Source organism: Lepisma saccharinum, chromosome 1, assembly GCF_977018435.1.
Source record: "Lepisma saccharinum chromosome 1, izLepSacc3.1, whole genome shotgun sequence".
NCBI lineage: Eukaryota > Metazoa > Arthropoda > Insecta > Zygentoma > Lepismatidae > Lepisma > Lepisma saccharinum.
The window spans coordinates 134,120,718-134,139,132 of NC_139229.1; positions in this window are offsets into that span (position 1 = coordinate 134,120,718).

Sequence of the window (18,415 nt, forward strand, 5' to 3'; positions counted from 1 at the left end):
TGGATACTGCTACACGTTACAATCGTAAGGTCAAATTCTGCTGTGGTAAGATTTCTTATATCGCGATAGATAAAATAACTGTTTGCCTGCAGTTTTTTAGGAGCTTATAAGACGGTGCTGCTTCCCATTAAGTAACTAATCTGATATAGTCTGAGTTCGTGGATTATTTTGACATATTTAAACATATCCAAAATTACTGAAATCATATTCTAAGCAAAGTAATACATAAAGTGTTCAAATATTTGCATCAAAAATAGTTAGCATGTTATTGTTCGTTTACAGAATAAAAACAGGATACTTAATATTACTAATTTTGTAGTTAAATTAACAGTTTGATATTGAACACAACCAGTTTTATAATTAAATATAGTAACGAACGTCGCAACAGGGATACATCAAAATTGAAATGAACAATAATTTCGGAACATTCATTAGCCTCGCATAATTCTCAGTGCTATCCTTTAACATGTGCTTATTACTCTTAGATAATAAAACGATATTATATATGTCACGTGAGAGACAAAGGTGCGGTTCCCAGGGTGGGTGATTTAAGGTGTGAATTATTCTAGGGATATCTCTGAAAGGAGTGGCTTTGTTTTCCATCAGTCTCTGGATGCGTATCTGGAGAACAATCCTTTTGATAAAGGCAGTCTGAGCATGGTGTTGGTCACATCACCTTCACATATTACCCAGATCTTCACGGTATCTTGCAATGTGAAGGGGAGGATGTGTAACTTAGGCATGTATGCGTGTATATAAACTTGCCAGTCTTGCCCACTCATAAGTCACACGAGGCTGGCGCCTATGGCTTGTAAGGTTCATAATTATATTTGTCAACTCATTAACCTTATGAGGAGAGTCGAGTGAGACATTTACCTCCCTGCGTCAGTAGAGCAAACTGTTCCTCGACGCTTGAAAATTACTTTGCAGTGTTCTTTTCTTGAACAAAATCACAGTGGAAAACTGGAAGCCAAGAAAGAAAGGAGAAGAAAATCTAATTAAATACTTGCAGAGAACTGAAATCTCTCACTCTGCCACTCCTCCGGAGATTAAGAAATTCCTGGAGAAATTCCGACCTGCTGGCACCTGTGTGTGACGCGTTGAGTCCTCATTTACATCAGAAGGACGTTTTATTAAAGGCTCCCCCTCGTAGTGGTTGTGATATTGCTCCATAAAGCGAAATCTTAATTGGTATTAGCTGAATAAGTTTTCTCCCTTTTAAGAAATACCTTCAGAAGATAAAAAACCCAGCAATAACGTTCTTTGATGGTACGTATCAATCAGTCCTTGAGGTTTCTCGTGCTCTGAAAATACGTAATTATGAGCTGTTGTCGATTTATGATCCTCTCGGTAAACAATAAACTCCATAGTGGAGAAACCAAGGTCTGCCAAATAGATTTTCACTGGGTGATACGTGCTGAGCTCATAGAGTCCCATCGCAGTTATTTGCTGGATATCTACATCTGACCCCGCTACGTTTTTTCAAGTAACGCCCCAATTCTCCTCACGATGCTAGGTTAATACGAAAATTAACACAGCGATTCTAACCCGGGACCGCTCGGCTACATAGGACCGCATACATACAATAAGAGAGTTGTCAAAAACGTTGCTACCTCCTCACACACTGGGGCTGCAACGTTTGCGAGTCTGGCCATCACCTTCTCAAACTGGAGAAAGCCGAATGGCTTGTTCTAGTCACGTGAGCGACGTCATCATCTGTAGGCGAGACAGCCACCATGTTTGATTTATTTGGTGGAAGTAATGTTGGATCTTTATTAGCGAATGTTGAATTGCAATGCAATTTTAAGAACTGCAACGAAGTATAAGTGTAGTGGGAGCGTATAATATGGTCTATAAGTGTTGTGTTCCCAATTGTAGAGGAAATTACGATGAGAACAGTAAGACAAATGTATTTAGATTTCCTCAAGACGTTACTGAAAAAGAGAGATGGATTAGAGCAATTCCGCGTAATTTTGTCCCTAAAATCAACTCCAGGGTAAGTAACACAGACTTTATACTTATAAATAAACGAGAGAAATAGTTTAGTTCAGAATATAAATATTTAATGTGCACGAAATAGGCATTTAACATACTTTTAGATTTGGTCAAGTTTTACTTGTTTCTTGAAAATCATTTTTGATCACCAGTATCGAATTGGTAAATGTAATCAAGTTAATTTCTTTAGAAATGATAAATAATTTAACTTGGATTACCATATTTGGTTAACGTTACATAGTTGTTTATCGTTCCAAATGAATTGTTCAACGTTATAAAATATTGTCATATCTGCCAAAGCAGTCTACTGTTTCGATAACATGTTCTTCATCGAAACTTCTATATAACTTATACAAATGTTCAGTTTCAAAGCATGCTTGAGGGAAGAAAACTATAGAAGTGAGCAAGATTGAAAAATATGAACATTTATATTCTTATTTTTAGCTCAGTTTAGTGCCTCTTTAGGTTAATGGGAGATAATGGAAGGCAAGTTGGAATTTAGGTTATGCATTGAGATGCAAAGTACATTGTGTAACAACATGCACTTTGATGGAATGTTTCCTTGTATAGGTATACAAGAATATATTGTTTATGTTTCAAATAAACGTTTTCACACAAAAATCTTACATTTTTACCGAGCTATGTGAATAAGCGAACATAGTCATTTTGTTTAAATTGGTTTTTGTTGAGTATATTTAATCAAATTCTTTACTTACATGTGTATCAATTATTTTGGCTCTACAAACTTTCATGTGACAGTTTTTTTTTTTTTTGTTATTCCTAAACAAAATGATTTAGACATTTTTACTGATGTTTAGTTATTGGAAACAAATAAATCACCAAACTGGTTAACGCCAAACTCTCAACCTAACCTTTTTCGTTAGTCTAAGCAAATACTTTTTCTCTGTACCAATCGTAACCTCAATCCTTATACCGTTTTGTAAAAAGTATTGGTTCAAAATTTAAAAAATATATAGTATAGCTACTAGTATTGAGACTTGCTGATGTCATGTTTGATTTTTGTTATTTAGCGTCGCTTTTCTACCATTTCTGGTTAATGGCGACGATGAGAACGAATGACGATATGATAAAATTGATGTAGCACTCACAAAGAACATCCGTGCCCCGGCCGGATTCAAACCCCGGACCGCCTGGCGTTGTAGCGCGCTGTGCTAACCTTTCAGCCACCGAGGTCGGCTCTGATGTCAGGTGACCTCCAGGAGAGAATATTATTTTCCTTTCAACAAAAGTATTACATGTCTGCTTGAGGACAGGATAAGCAACTAAATACTGTAGATGTGTATTGTTAATAAATTGTAGAGCTTTCCCAGTTTGTTCATTCTATGCTGGTGAAAATGAATGTCATACTCGCCTATGGTCTTTTTACTGCCAATTCCTGGCATTTTTAATTCTCCACACTTTAAACTTTTTTGCTGTTTGCCTTATTTAATTGTTGAAAAAATAATTGAGTGTTGGTACTACAAAGTGCTATCTGTCGTCGTCTTTCATGAACGGAAATACAAAAGAACAATAATAATGAAAGTGCCAGCGATGCTTCTGTGAGTTTATTATTTGGTTAGGCAACTTGAAGAATTTCCTCTGAACGTAACACGCGAGGTTAAACTTATTCTATTTGTTCTTACTTTTTTTTTTTGCAAAAACTGTAACGAGTTTTATGTAAAACTTAAAAGTATTACGGATAATATTTCACAAATACACGCATTTCTTTAAAAGAAAATTCCACCAGAAAGTTCGTAAAGATTTTCAACATGAATTTGTGTGTTATTAGGGATATTTTTGTGGTGCCCATAGTGGCTTATTGAACAAAAAATGTTGGTGTAAATATTCAATATTTTCTTCTATCTCTCCCAACTATATTTTCTGAGGGTAAATGTTAAAAACTAACTTCCTCTGAGCTTCCAGTCCTTCCTAAAAGAAACAAACGAACTTAAATTCTCTACGATAAAATATTGTCTTCCTTGCACAGCGTTAAGATGATCGCCTCCAGATGATGACCTCAGGACTGAGCGCTGCGGCCTGAGTCTCTAAGATGGTCTTGGTCTGGCACACTAAGAATCTCCCTTATCGCACAACGCGTGGACAACATTGTGTTCTGACGTCATCGCGGAATACTTTCATTGTTCGGCTAAATGCCTAAGGTGTTAGGTTAGGCTTATTAGGTTTAGTTCTCTTATCAAAAATAATACATTTACAGACCTAAGTTAACGAACTTAGGAATTCCTCGTCTGGCGTCAGAATGCAAGGTTGTCCTCGCGATAAGGGAGACGCGGCGCACGAATACCTCTCTTTTAACTTAACTTACGAGCGGTCGAGTAACAGGGCGGAGTAACTCACTCTGCGCACGAAATAATTTTACATTGCTCACTACTCCTCACGCACTAGACGCTCTTATTAAGATTTACCCATCTGATAGCTCGGTACTCGTCGACAATATGACATTCTTTCCCACTAAAGTTCGGGTGTACACAGAATGAATGTAGGCATCAGATTAAGATTAATACATTTATTTTACTAAGGCTTATTTTATCATCCGTGAAATCGAATTCACTTTTCTCACTTTACTTCACTGTCCCTGAAGAGCCGGGTTCGATACACTGCTTATGGAATTCAAAAAGAGGTACCAATGGAGTATCAATGGACCTTATTTTCTTTAGCGCATCGTTTCTCAGAATACTGTTAATTTCATTCGAAAGGTCTTCGGTAAAAAGTATTGGCTTATGGGGACAGCACAGGGTCTCATGGAACTTTCGATCTATAATCCTGCAGACTTGTGAGAAATCGTGCGTTGGGCGTGTCGTGGCTCCCCGATGGCGTAGTGGTAACGTCATTGCCTTGTAATCAACGGGTCCCGGGTTCGATACCTGGTGGAGGCACATGGCACAGTGGTTTGGATCCCACTTTAAAATGTAGACCTAGTCCCGATTAGCCTTTATGTGCATTAAGTGGACTTAAAACAAGAAAATCAATCAAATCAATCAAGACTTGGGCGTGTCCGAATCCGCAAGCTCACAATTGCGTTCTTTCCCGTCGCTGTCCGTGTCGCTAAAGACGTCCGAAAAGAGCGGTTTCCACTTTTCCCGCTAGGTGTCAGCCACCGCGTTCAGGGGTGGAGGTGCACAAATGACAGAGTACCGAAGCAGAAGGCAGATACTTTACAAACCAAATATTACTTTACAAATATTTACCACTTAAATTGCAAATGGGCCAATCCATGAGTTCCGGGTGTGACAATCACACGCTTCAAATCTAAATATTTTGTAAACAAAGACATTGAGCTCATCCATAGCATCATTATTGTATTCAGAATAACATAATTACTGTCCTGAAGAGTGAAGTCTGTGAACAACGTTGTTTTTGGGCAAGTCAAGAATAACTGGAGTTCCGGGTGTGACTCACACGGCGGTAAAAGCTTCACCTACCACCACAAAACTTGAAAACTCTGTGTATTTTACAACTTTTATATCCATCATATTTTTTTTTGGGGGGGGGGGGCGGGAATGTAGATTGCAACCTTTCATCTCATGTCATTTATTCCAGTGAAAACATTTCTATTTTTACTGATATTATTTTTTTTTTAAATTTCCAGGTGTGACCACTCAAAGTTCCGGGTGTGACATATGTGAATACCTCATTAGTAGTGGGAAAGTATATAGGGACAGTGCTGGAAAGGAAGAGGAAAGGAAGAGCTCCCCTCAAGCAGATTTGCTATACTTAAAACTTGCTCAACATGTTCATATGAGCTTTTTGCTCTAGTGTGGAACCCTGCCTAATCCAAGATTTTTGTAAAAAAGCCCTCATGGATTCCATGAGAAAGGAAGAGCTCTCTCAGATTGATTTGTCTATACTTACAAAAGGCACTTCTGTGAGATTGTTGTCCATAAACCTGTCAAAAATATGCCCCTCTTGGCCATACTTAAAACTAGGCCACCCACACCCATACACACCCACCTATACACACCTACACTCACCCACACCCACCCACACATATTTACTTCCGGTCCACTTCCGGTCCACTTCCGGTCTACTTCCGGTCTACTTCCGGTCCACTTCCGGTCTACTTCCGGTCCACTTCCGGTTTAAGTTCAACTGGATACCAGGTTCAATTTGTTTATCTATTATTAAAACAATGCAATATGCAGAGATCCTCTAGAATTGCTCCGTGACTCTCTCATTTCTTACGTCATAAACATATGATTTTTCCCCTATGAGAATAACACTACATATAGTGTCATCAGGTAATGCCTCATGGAATTCACAGATAATTTTAATGTTTGTCCTGTCATTAACCACAACCTGTTTTCTTTTTGAAGTGTTGATTACAAACATGGGTCTCTGTGTTTTGAATTCATCTGGTGAGTAATACATGTCAGTACTGCCAGTAGTGACCCTCTTGAAGGAAGAAAATGCCTCATATAATTTAAGAAAATCATCCTTGGACATGTCTAAATTATAATTTTCTCTAGGAAATACCTCATTTCTGCCATTTTTAAGATATATATTCTTGATGTTGCAGCTATCAAATTTACTTGAATTTTTTTTCCTGATTGTTGTGTCTTCCAGTCTGAAACAGTACCACCACAAAATCTGGCATGTCATATTGTATACTGGAGAATGAATTTGTGGCATCAAACTCATAATATGTGCCAGATGCAGGCTTCTGTACGCATTGATATGTGTAAAATTGCAGAGGAATCTGTGGATTTTTTATTATATCTGCTTTGTATTTAAGAGCATAACTGGCCTCATATTCAACAACTGGGATTCTTAGCTCCATAGTCTGAATAATGCACTTGCCTTCATCTGGTAAGGTATTAGGCAGAGCTTCCCCTGTAGAGTTTAATGTGCTGTACCTCATCAAAGCATTATTATCATTGGCAGCTCTTCTAAATGTGATTCTTAAACCACCCTTCCACATAATATCTTTGTAATCTGAGAAGAATCCTGGCAACAGGCGCATAGGAAACAGCACTGTGTGATTTTTAGATAATATCTTATCACCAGCCTCAAATCCACCGATTTTGTAGTATGAAGCTTCGGTTTTGGATAATTTTAGAGTGGCCAAAGCTGTGGAGGTAATGCCGGGATAATCCACTCTGTTTATAACAACGCCATGCTTTCTGATCTCAATTTCAGAGAACAGATGCGGCAAAAAATTATCCACCAATCTTATGTTTGAATTTGCCGGATAATCTGTTCCATCGAGCTTTACAACATCAAATTTGATGTATAGATCTGCTCTGTGGGGGTGTATAAATCCATCCCCTACATCAAGATCAACCTCAATCTCTGTGTTGGGTTGATTTAAATTTGCAAATGTCCTCCTGTTTGGGGGGAATGATTGTAGCTCATAACTCTCAATATTTTCCATTGTATGTATTTTTATTTAAATGTTAATCTCTATGATAGCAGTTGTTGTGGCTCCAGCAAAATCAACTAATTCTTCTTTTTCATTAGTGACCATCAATTCAATGTAATCTATTCTATTATGACACACAGGAAAATATAATGTTAGGGATGGATTGTAGATGATGGGCTCCATGAATTCGGAATTAGGTTTGAATGTTGCAATGATGCCGGTTTGTTTGTGAGTGCCTATGCCATTTGATTTGGTGATCATACCCTCGGCCACATTACAGTGAATATTCAGAGTCTCTATGGCTAAGAATTTAGGTATATTCATAGCAGTGTGTTTGATGGCCGGTTCAAGTTTTGTGTTGTTCTCAAAGCCTAACAGCTCTCCTATAGTACCCAGATCCACTGTTTCTGTAGCAGATACAATCTCTACTCTGTGAGTGACAGAATTTTGACTTAACACTACACCTCTGGGTAATTGAGCATTTAGAGTGGACAGATTATATTGCCCTGGAGTGATGACAATTTTTTGATCCCCTACTGCAATTTTGTTGTTGTGGTGTGTAATATTAGGTATCAAGTACATGCCGTAAAATGCTCTGAGAGCTATTGTTTTGGGATACACTATGTCATCATGCAATTTGAGTTTCAATATTGAATTTTGGCTGGTGAGATGGAATACCCCCATGATGTTTTAAATACCACAAGGCCTTTTGAAAATTTTCAATTGATGGTTTATTTATTTGAGACATATATCTGAGAACAGATAAACACAAATGTCAGCAATTAACATCTTTGAAATTTTGAACACGGGCATTATTGTAATAAAGATTAGCTGATTTTAGATATTTTACTAAATTTTCAGGTGGAACACCTCCAAATGAATCAAACACAAATGCCTCATTGTTTAAATATTTAAGATAACAGATCCAGTGAGTGCCCTGATTTTTGTACTCATCCAAATTAACAATGCCACACTCTTTGTTGAGTGGTTGTTCCGGTAAAGAATCAGACATGTACACACCTCCAAAATTTTTGATGCCCAGTGGCTTGATTAAAGCTTCAATATCTTGGTTTGTAAGCGGCTCTTGTTTTTTTTAAACTTACTCATGGCTCTCTTAACACCTTTGCCTTGTTTCTCCATGGCCAGGTTATGGCGCCTCTGCTCATCTAATTCTGCCCTATTTTTCTTGGCATCTATTACTGTTTTTGCTATGGCAGCTGATCCCCCAGCCAAGCTCCCAACAGCCCCGAGAGCAGCTAAGATGGCAGGGATAGTAAATATAAATCCCCCTGTATGCAATTTTTTTCTTGATTGCTGTAATTTTTTTAATTGGGGGGTACTAAGCAACAATTTCATACCATGTCCCTTTGCAATACAAGAATTTTTTTTCTTGCGCTGCTTTTTGGTTAAAAGACTGTCAATAGTTTTAAGAGATTTGAGACCTGCATAAGGTATTTGATACATAACACCCTTGGCCTTCATTGTAGGTTTATTATTCACAGCCCCCACCCCAGTTTTTGTTTGGTGTTCATAGCTATGGTGGTCCCCAATGCTGCTATTTTTTCACTCAAAGAAGCATCTTTGCTTACAAATCTACCAAATGCAGCCTCTTCTAATTTCTTGTCTGCAACATGTCTCTTGTCAAGATCAGAATGTGTGTTGTATGCTATGTCATGGTCTCTACAAGCAGCATCTAGGGGATTTACACCAGGATCACCTCTGTTTAATCTATGGTCCAGTTTTGTGCCTGGACCACAATACTGATAGCCTGGAATGTGTAGTTCAAATGGCAGCTTGTTTATAATGTCATTAACCAGTCCCCGGCCCTCAGAAATATTCCAAAATTTAGGTGGTAGAGTATTAATAATTTTTATAAGATATCCAATCCCTTTAGTGTCATTCACTATAAAATTAGACAATTTTGTGCTTATCATGTCCATAATTCCAACCTTTTCATTGTAAAAATTGTTGTTGCCAGCATTTTCCTCCCCAGCTATCACCAATAACCTATCTACAAGTTTCCTGACATCATCAACCCATACAAATTCTTTAGGCAGGGTGTTGTATTGTTTGATTCCACTACCAGTCTTAATTTGTGACCATATGGGCTTGATTAAATTATTGTATTTTGCCCCACTGCTCGACTTGACTCTTTTTTGTGTGGGATCATTGTTCTGGTATAGAGCATCTGATTTTATTAATATTTCTTTGTAATCCTCATAATCTTGATCTGTAAAGCTGCCAGGCCTTTTCCTAGTCATCAATTCCCACAATCCAGGTGTGCCGGTGTACTTAACAAAAGCACCTTTTTCTCCGAGACGAGATTCTGAATAAACAATCAGATCATCCCCCATAAATGTTACTCTGAAATTGCCAATTCTATGAATGATGCTCCCATCAAGCTCTGTGTCAGCATATAAGCCAAACACCTCATCTTTGTTGTCTTTAGGTGTGCTTAAATATTTTTGAGCAAGAAGACCCAATTCAATTGGATCCTGTGTAGCTTCAATTCTTCGAGGAGCAATAGGACTAGGTGTATGAATACTGGAAAGTGGGGTGAATGGATAATCTAATATGTTCCTTGCAGCTACAGGTACAAGCTTCGTGATCAAATTTTGATTTTGCTCTGTAACAGTTTTGATATTCTTACCTAAATTATTAATAGCATCAATTACAGGCTGTTCTGTTTGCTTGTGTTTTTCATAAATTCCTCGGTTCTGTGATTTCCATCCCTTAAATCTTTTTACAAGATAATCTCTTAACTTAAGATCATCAATAATTGGCCTTTTCATGGTTATTTATATACGTCTCAACGTCTAGAAAATCGTTGATTTTATTTCTATATTTGCCACTATTGGGTGTTCTTGTCATATCAATTGTGACAAACCCATAACTGTCCTGGTTCCAGCACCTACTGCAAAACTTGGAAAAATCATTGTAGCTCAAGTCCCCACCTACATATTCATCATGTATGTGTTTGAGGTTGGTATGATCTTGATGAAACACACATATAAAATTGCTGTTGTCTCGGATCAGCTGCTTCGGAATTTTAGAAGAAGTCTGTGCCAGGTAGAAGCAATCAATGTTTTTTTGTCGGCCCTGTGTAAAGAAATTCCTAACCTTGTTTTGATTATCCAGTATAACGTCATCAAACACAACAACAGAATTATCGAGACATTCATCAAGTGGCTTAACATCTGGTTCAAAAGTGGCAATATCCAATCCATCATATAGCTTCATCAGCTGCTGATATTTTAATTGTTCCAAGCTTTTAGAAAAGACATACAAGTGCCTGTTTTTCCAGTCTAACCAGTTGGGTGCCAATAAAAAATTATCAACCATTAGTGTAGTTTTACCACAAGCTGATGGCCCAACAATAAGACACCTAATATTATCAGGCAGCAACTTGCCATTTCTCTTAATCTGCTGTTCAGGTTCTGGCAGCCTTTTTATAACATCCCAGGTGCTCATATTATCACTTTGTCTGCATCGATCTAGCTGTTTTCCGGATGACCCAGCCATTTGACAAATAACTTGTTGCCTTTTCTGCGGATGATTTTTTCTATGAGATAAGTGTCAGGCTGTTTAGTTTTGCTGAGTTCTTGTTCATAAAACCTGCCTTTGAGAATTTCTCCTCGATGATCTTTTATTATATATGTGTTAAGGGTCCCGGGTTTAACTTGAACCACTGTAAATAATTCTGTGCTCCAGTTTCTTGTAAAGCCTCTTTTGAATATGTTCTTATATTTGCTGATTCTTACTTGATCACCCACCCTGTATTTGGCCCTTCTTGTTGTTGCCTGGTATTTAGGATAATAAACAGTCCTGATCAATTTTTGCTCATCAGATGAAGTTACTTCAGAGGGTTTCATGTTGATTGTGGAATGGACCGAGTTGTTATATTTATGTAGAAGTTCTGGAAGAATATTAATCCATTTATAATTACCTTGAAGTGTAAATTGTTTATACATAAGATTTTTTAGGGTTTTGTTGAATCTCTCTACAATTGAGGCTTTGAGATCACCGTAACTCGAATAATGTTGTATTGACTGGCTTTTAATAAATTGTTGAAACACTGAATTATAAAATTCTTTGCCATTATCTGTTTGCAAATAGCGCGGTGATCTTCCACTCTGATTGATGATTGTCCTGATGGCTTCTGTAACACATGATCCAGTCTTGGATTTGAGTGGCACAGCCCAGGCAAATTTTGAAAATGTATCTATGACAGTAAGTAGATACTTGTAGCCCTTGTTGATTTTGTCTAAGTTTTTCAACTGTCCACTTACCAACTCAATCAAGTCGCTCTGCCATAAATCATCTATGCCCTTTGTGACTACTGGGAGTCTCTTAAAATTATGTCTGGCTTGTCTGTGTAATTCATCAACAACTAGACATGATATGAAAACAAGAATATTGCAACTATGGGGTGTTCAGCAGCTGATACTACAGGATTTTCTAAATATAATTTGTCCCCTATTTGTATTTTAAATTCCAGAGATCCATCATCTTCAACATAGGCTGTTTCTAATGTATTGGGGTCTGTAAAATCCTCTAACTCTACACTGGTGATTTTTGGTTTGTTGTCAGCATTTGTTATTGATAAGGTGGGGTAGTGGTGTGCCTGTGGCTGATGCCAATATTTGATCTTGATTGGTCTCAGTGTGCCCCCAACAAAAAACTGGTAATAAAATTGTACAGGGGACAGCATATATATTTTGCCACCTGGTGTAAATGGTGAATCATATTCTTTGTTGGGGATGCTGTACAATTCAAGAATTACTGTATGTTTTGGATTCTCGATTATGCCAGTTATTTCCTTTTCTGCTGTGAGCAATCTGCTTGTTACAGATTCAAGGTGCTCATTGATGGTCCTAACAACATCACCATGGCCTGGCTTGATTTTTATGTCCACAACGAGTTTCTTGTATTGTTGCACAATCTCTTGTAGCTGGGTGGCAAAAACAGAGAGAGCATTTGCTTGATTGGATTCCATGGTCCCTAGCTGTTGCTTGATATTAGCTACAATTTGTTGCAAATTTTCAACAACTGCCAATTTTGAATTTTGAGCAGTAAGATCATGGACCTGTCTTCTGATATCCTCAAACAGGGCATGCAGTTCATTAATATGTTGATTGGTTGGTAGAGTGGCCACTGTCTGAGTGAGTTGTTTGATCTCTGCTTGGATATTCTTGATATCTTCTGATTTCAATATCCTATTCACTGCCCTCTTAATATTTTTAAGTTCCTGCGATGTAGGAAGATTTGATACTGTATTTTGCAAAGATTCAAGTGCCAATTTCACATTGTTTAATTCAGAAGCATCAGCCACATTTTGCATAGCATTTTGGAGCAGGGCTATATCTGCCTGAGTGGGTGTGGATTGTTGTAAAATTTCAAGTTTTGTTTGGATATCATCAATCAAGTGATGAAAATGAGATAGTTCAGATTCAGTGTTGAGGTTTTCAAGCTTTGTGATCTGTTGCTGGACACTGACAAGAGTGTCTACAATCCCAGGCAATCTGGATTCTTGTACATTTGCCAAATCACTTTGCACTGCTGCTATTGTACCCTCAAGATGGGTTATGGTACTTTGAATTTTTCCAAAATCTTCATATGTTTCAAGTTGCAGCTTAATATTTGCTACACTCCGAGTTATTGCACTCAAAGCATCAGAAGATGGCAAATTGTTCATAAAATTTTCAAGTGTCTCAATTTTTTCTTTAACCTCGGCTATGGCATTGTGCAGAGGATCCAGATTAGGTATCTGGAGTGACTGAATCTGTTCTTTTAGAGTGGAAATCACTAGATCAAAATCTTCTTGTGATTTTATGCTTTTGACAATTGTTTGAAGCTGTACCTGGACATTATTTATTTGTTCTTCCAATTGTTGTTTCAATTGCTCAGAATTGCTGGCCTGGGTCTTAAATTTGGCTTGAAGAGCTGCTACAGCTTCTTCTAAGCTTTGAAAATTATCCAATGTTGCCAAATCAGTATATTTCTGAAGCAGCAATTTTAGTTCAGAATCAATTTTAAGAAGAGGGTCCATGCATTGTGATTGTAAATTTGTAATTTCCAATTGAAGACTGGCATTGAGTGTGGTTTGTAAAGCTTGTAAATCACTTCTTAATTTCTTGACTCTGACATCAAGCATCAGAATCTCATCACTGTGATCTTCATGTCTTGTATGGCCAAAAATATCATTAGGCATTTTTGTTTTAGCGGTTATTTATTATTGAATATCTGATTCTTAATTCTATAAAAAAGGGTATAAGTTTGTCATATGATCCAGGGACCTCAATATATAAGCAGTCACCAGCAGAAACAGTATATACAGTGCCAGAAATCATGTTTGAGTGCTTAATTCTATAAATATTTCTCCCTACTGAAATCTTGACATCACCCTCAGGAGTTGTAATAAATTGTAATTGCCCACCTACAGGTAATTGGTAATGATTTAAATTATTGTTAAATATGTACAATATTTTGCCTGTTTTATCATCAACATCTGTAAGTATGCTGTTCAGATGAATAATTAACAAGCCACTCAGTTTAGACAGCATATCAGAAGAGGGTTGTGGTGTCGGCAGCTCCATAATAGCCTGTTTTTTGAACCCAAATAAGTTCATAGGCATGTTTATTTATTTCAAATCATGCTCTGTAATTGGGCATTGATCCCCATTTTTCAAATCACAATGCCCCCAAGGTAAAGTATGCATGCCACATGATAAAATGCATCTCTTATCATCATGTGGGTCCAGAGCCACTTTTCTTACAATATTTGAAGTCAATAAGTGATCCACACTCTGAATTCTGGATTCTGATGTTTTGATTGAATTCTGGGATTTGATGCAATTTTTATAATCTTCAAATTCAAGATCTTTGTCAACAGCTACTTTGCTAACGCCCTTGGCCTTTTTGGCAACAGCGCCACTACATGTTTCAAAAGTGTACACCTTGGCACTTAACCCAGCAAATTTCACAATAACATCACCAAGTGTCTCATCTTTTAATTTGCCAGGCACCTTTTTGTTGTGGTGGTGTTGAATCTTTGTATGTTCACTGGTATCAAAGTATTGAAACAATTCAGGCTGTGACATATCTTGATAAACATCTTCTGTTTGAATATCAAGAATAAAACTATCCGTGTCCATGTACAATAATTTTACACGATCACCATAAAAAGGTTTCAGCACATCATAATACAATATTAACATATGTAATTTGGCCAATTCCAATATCACAGCCCCTACATAAATAGGTTTATCAAATTTGATCTTTGTTTTCTTCATGTTGAAAAGTGCCATGTGCTCATCATAAATTCTTCTGTAATTGAAGTTGGGCTTTGCAACCAATTTTTTGCTCAGACTGGGGTCAGTAATTATTATAACATCGGTATGTTTCCTGACATTTTCAATAGTTTTGCCATACACTGAATTCACCATCAATTTAAACAAGCCCTTATCAAATTGGCTCTTTGCAGATGTTCGAAGCTCCGTGTTTGTATCAATGTATGGTTTCAACCATTCTGAGTGCCTGAACCTTAAGACTTTGCCCACTTTGGTCACTTGGACACCATGTTTCATCAGGAACTGGAGGTTTTTGTAATATATGACATAACCCTGTTTCGGCTCCAGAGTCATCATGAGCTTCTTCTGTTTAGAGCCAGGTGAGCACTGAACCTCGGGAATTGGGGGCAGATCAGAAAATTTATTGTGCAAATGATCTGGAATTATCAGATCAACCTCTAAGATGAGGCCATGTTCACGGTCATCAAAATTCTGAAGATCTTCAATATTGTAATTTTCAACCCATTCAAGCCCTGCATATGGCAGTTTTTTCATCATGGCGTGACCATAGAGGCTGTTTGCATCCACATACAGTATATAATTTGATGGCCGTGCTGGATCATAATCAGGCAGCATAATATGCTTGTTATTTGCTCTGGCATATCTCTGGGAACATTGCACCATCCCTCCTCTTATACATTTCTCCATAAACAGATACGTATCTTGATCGTGGATCAGATCCAAATGCATTTTAGTGTTCAAAAACGTTGCGGCCCATGCTAGGCCCGGGGCACTGTAAAAATATATTGGATCCAGTTTATAATTTTGCATGGAAGATTTTCTGAATGCTTGCAATATATCAGCTAAGAGGGTGACATCAAGTTTCAAATATGCCATGTGATAATCACCAAATGTCTTGCATTTTAAATTGTTCCACATCAACTGAGCATGGTGATAATCATCATCAGTGATTCCAGATCCTCTGATTTTGCTGTAAAACTCTTCTTGTGGTGGCAGAGAACACTCATCAAATTTAGAAAAATCTGTAACATAGTCATATGGATATACACCCTTCCGCCTAATTAATTTCAGGTCCTGATTTGGAAACAATGCACGTGTGATTTTCAAGTGATCATCAGGTAATTGAGTGGCCAGTGTAGCCAGGCTAGCAGATAAAAATCTGTAAGAATCAAGAAATCTTATGTGAATAGGAACACCATCAACTTTAATTATCTTGCTAATAGATATATATTTCTCATCATTTTCAGCTAAAATATTTAAATTCTGCTTGTCAAACCCCTCGTACCTGATCAGATGATGGAAATCATAATTGGATGCTCCATGGCAAAATATGGGGACAAATCTTGGTCTCTTGATCTTAATATTACAGCTATTACACAGGGCCTGTTTATATCGACCATCTGTATGAGAATGGTGTTTCAACTTGATATTTGCATCTGAAAATTCAGAATCACATACCGGGCATTTTTCTGCATTGTTGAAATCTTTAATCTGATCCTCTGTTAAAGGCAACATAGGCTTTGATTTTAATAAGATGTTAGATGCTATGTCACGGCACACATTTTCTATTTTATGTGCAAATATTTTGATGGCATCTGGTCCCATGTATGAATCTTTTTTAGTAACAACACCATCCTGTACAACCACATAACAAAAGCTGGAAGGTTCATGTAGCTGGTATGATGTACTTGAAGATTCTTCAGGATCTGGATTGCAGAATGCAATAGGTTTGACGTTCGATTCGAAATCACAGACAATATATGCTGGGTGTTCCAACAAGGCTTCAGACTTTTTGAATTTGCAATTTTCACTTGGATTGGGCATCACCATATGAACAGGTTTATGGTTGCCACAGTATTTCAGATGCTCAATTAACTTATTTTTAGCAATTTCTGCACTCTCTTCCCGAACCCCATTTATTATTTTTTTACCATCAAATTCAGTTAAACATCTTCTGCACAACTTGAATATTGTATTGGATTTGCCTTGTTGTTTTCTGACTAAAGCTTCAAGATTATGTATCAGAGTATAATGGTATGTACTATCCCCTTCAATTAAGAGCAGATCAATCGGAATAGCAGATTCATCATCAAGTGTACTGATTCTGAGAGGTGCTATCAAGCAATTGCCAGTGGAACAAATAAATACATTAATAGATAATTGTTTGCCATTGATGTGCCTGGCCTTTTTTTCAAATTAATCAATATTCTGAACAGACATTGGATATTCTAAACCCTCCATTGCATCGTCAAAATCGTGCTCATGTTGCTTGTAATAAGTTATTCTCTCAGGATTTCTTGAAACTGGATACAAAGCAGCTAATATACACCACAAAAAGCATTTCGCGTCATTATTTTTTATATTGACCACGGCTCTTTTGTTTTTGATATTAGCAGGTAATGGCACATATGTAGATCCTTGTAATGGGCTGAATTCAGAAATATTAATATATAACTTGTGTGATGAACCGCATAGGCTCCATCCGGACTCTTTTGCAGCAAATTCACAGTGTTTAATATTCAGTTGATCTATCAACCTGCTTATTATTGTGTCTGAATTTGCATTTGAATAAACCGGTACAGTTTCTGTTATGTGGGGCTGTGTAAATTTTGTGCCATTTGGTTTCTTATATTGTGTAAACAATTTGAGGGAGAGCTTATAAGAGCCATTTTGTGCATTTAGAATTGCCTGCAGATCAGAATTTATACTGTTCAAGAAATTCTCAATGCCACATCTTGGCTCTGATACAAACCGATAATCCCTAAGTTGGGCATTAAAACTGCTACGGATAGGTTCATAGCGTGGCTGCTTTGCTGCTCTGGCATTAAGAGGTGCTTCGTGCCTTCTTTTCAGACCAGATGTGGATGACTGTACAGAGCAAGTATCTTTATGTATATATGTGAAGTATTGCATGCTGTATTTTCTATTGCATTTGGGGCAAATTTTTGTGGGAGTTCTGTATTTATCTGGGTTACAAATCTTTTGGTGTCTGGCCCAATTAGAGCTAGATATATTTTTATTGCATTGATTGCAATATTTTTGATTCGGCATTTTTGCTGTTGTTTATTATATACAATTTCCTGGGATTCAATTCAAAACTTTATACTGGATAAAAATATCAGTTGGGTTCAGCTGTGTGATTTGTATGTGTGTGTATGTATGTATGTGTGTATACACTTAATATTTTTGGCTTTGGTATTTATATAAAATTTCCTGGGTTTTAAATCTAATCTCTATGCTTATTATGACAGGTTGTAAAGCCAATAGCTTACAAGTGGAAAAAAAAAATAAATATTCATTCACACTGACCCAGCGCAAATACCTGCACAAACATGCAGAACATGGGACAGCTTGACTCTAAATATGAGTGATTTACAACAAATATCAGATATTATATTGTTCAATATGAATTTAAACCAGTAAGTATGAGAAGCACTGTATCAACACATCTGTTCTCCTCAGTCAGTCTCACAATACTGGCTGATGCAATATTCGGGAATTTCTGTAAATACTGGCGCTGAGGAGAAACATGCAAAGCAAAAATCAATACTACCGTCTCGGGAATTCCACACACTGACACAGAGGGGAAACATGCAAACACGGAGCAATTCTAGAGGGGGTCTCTACATATTGCATTGTTTTAATATTAGATAAGCAAATTGAATAGTATCCAATTAAACTTAAACCTGAAGTAAATATGTATAGGTAGGTATGGATACAAGTTTATAGACAA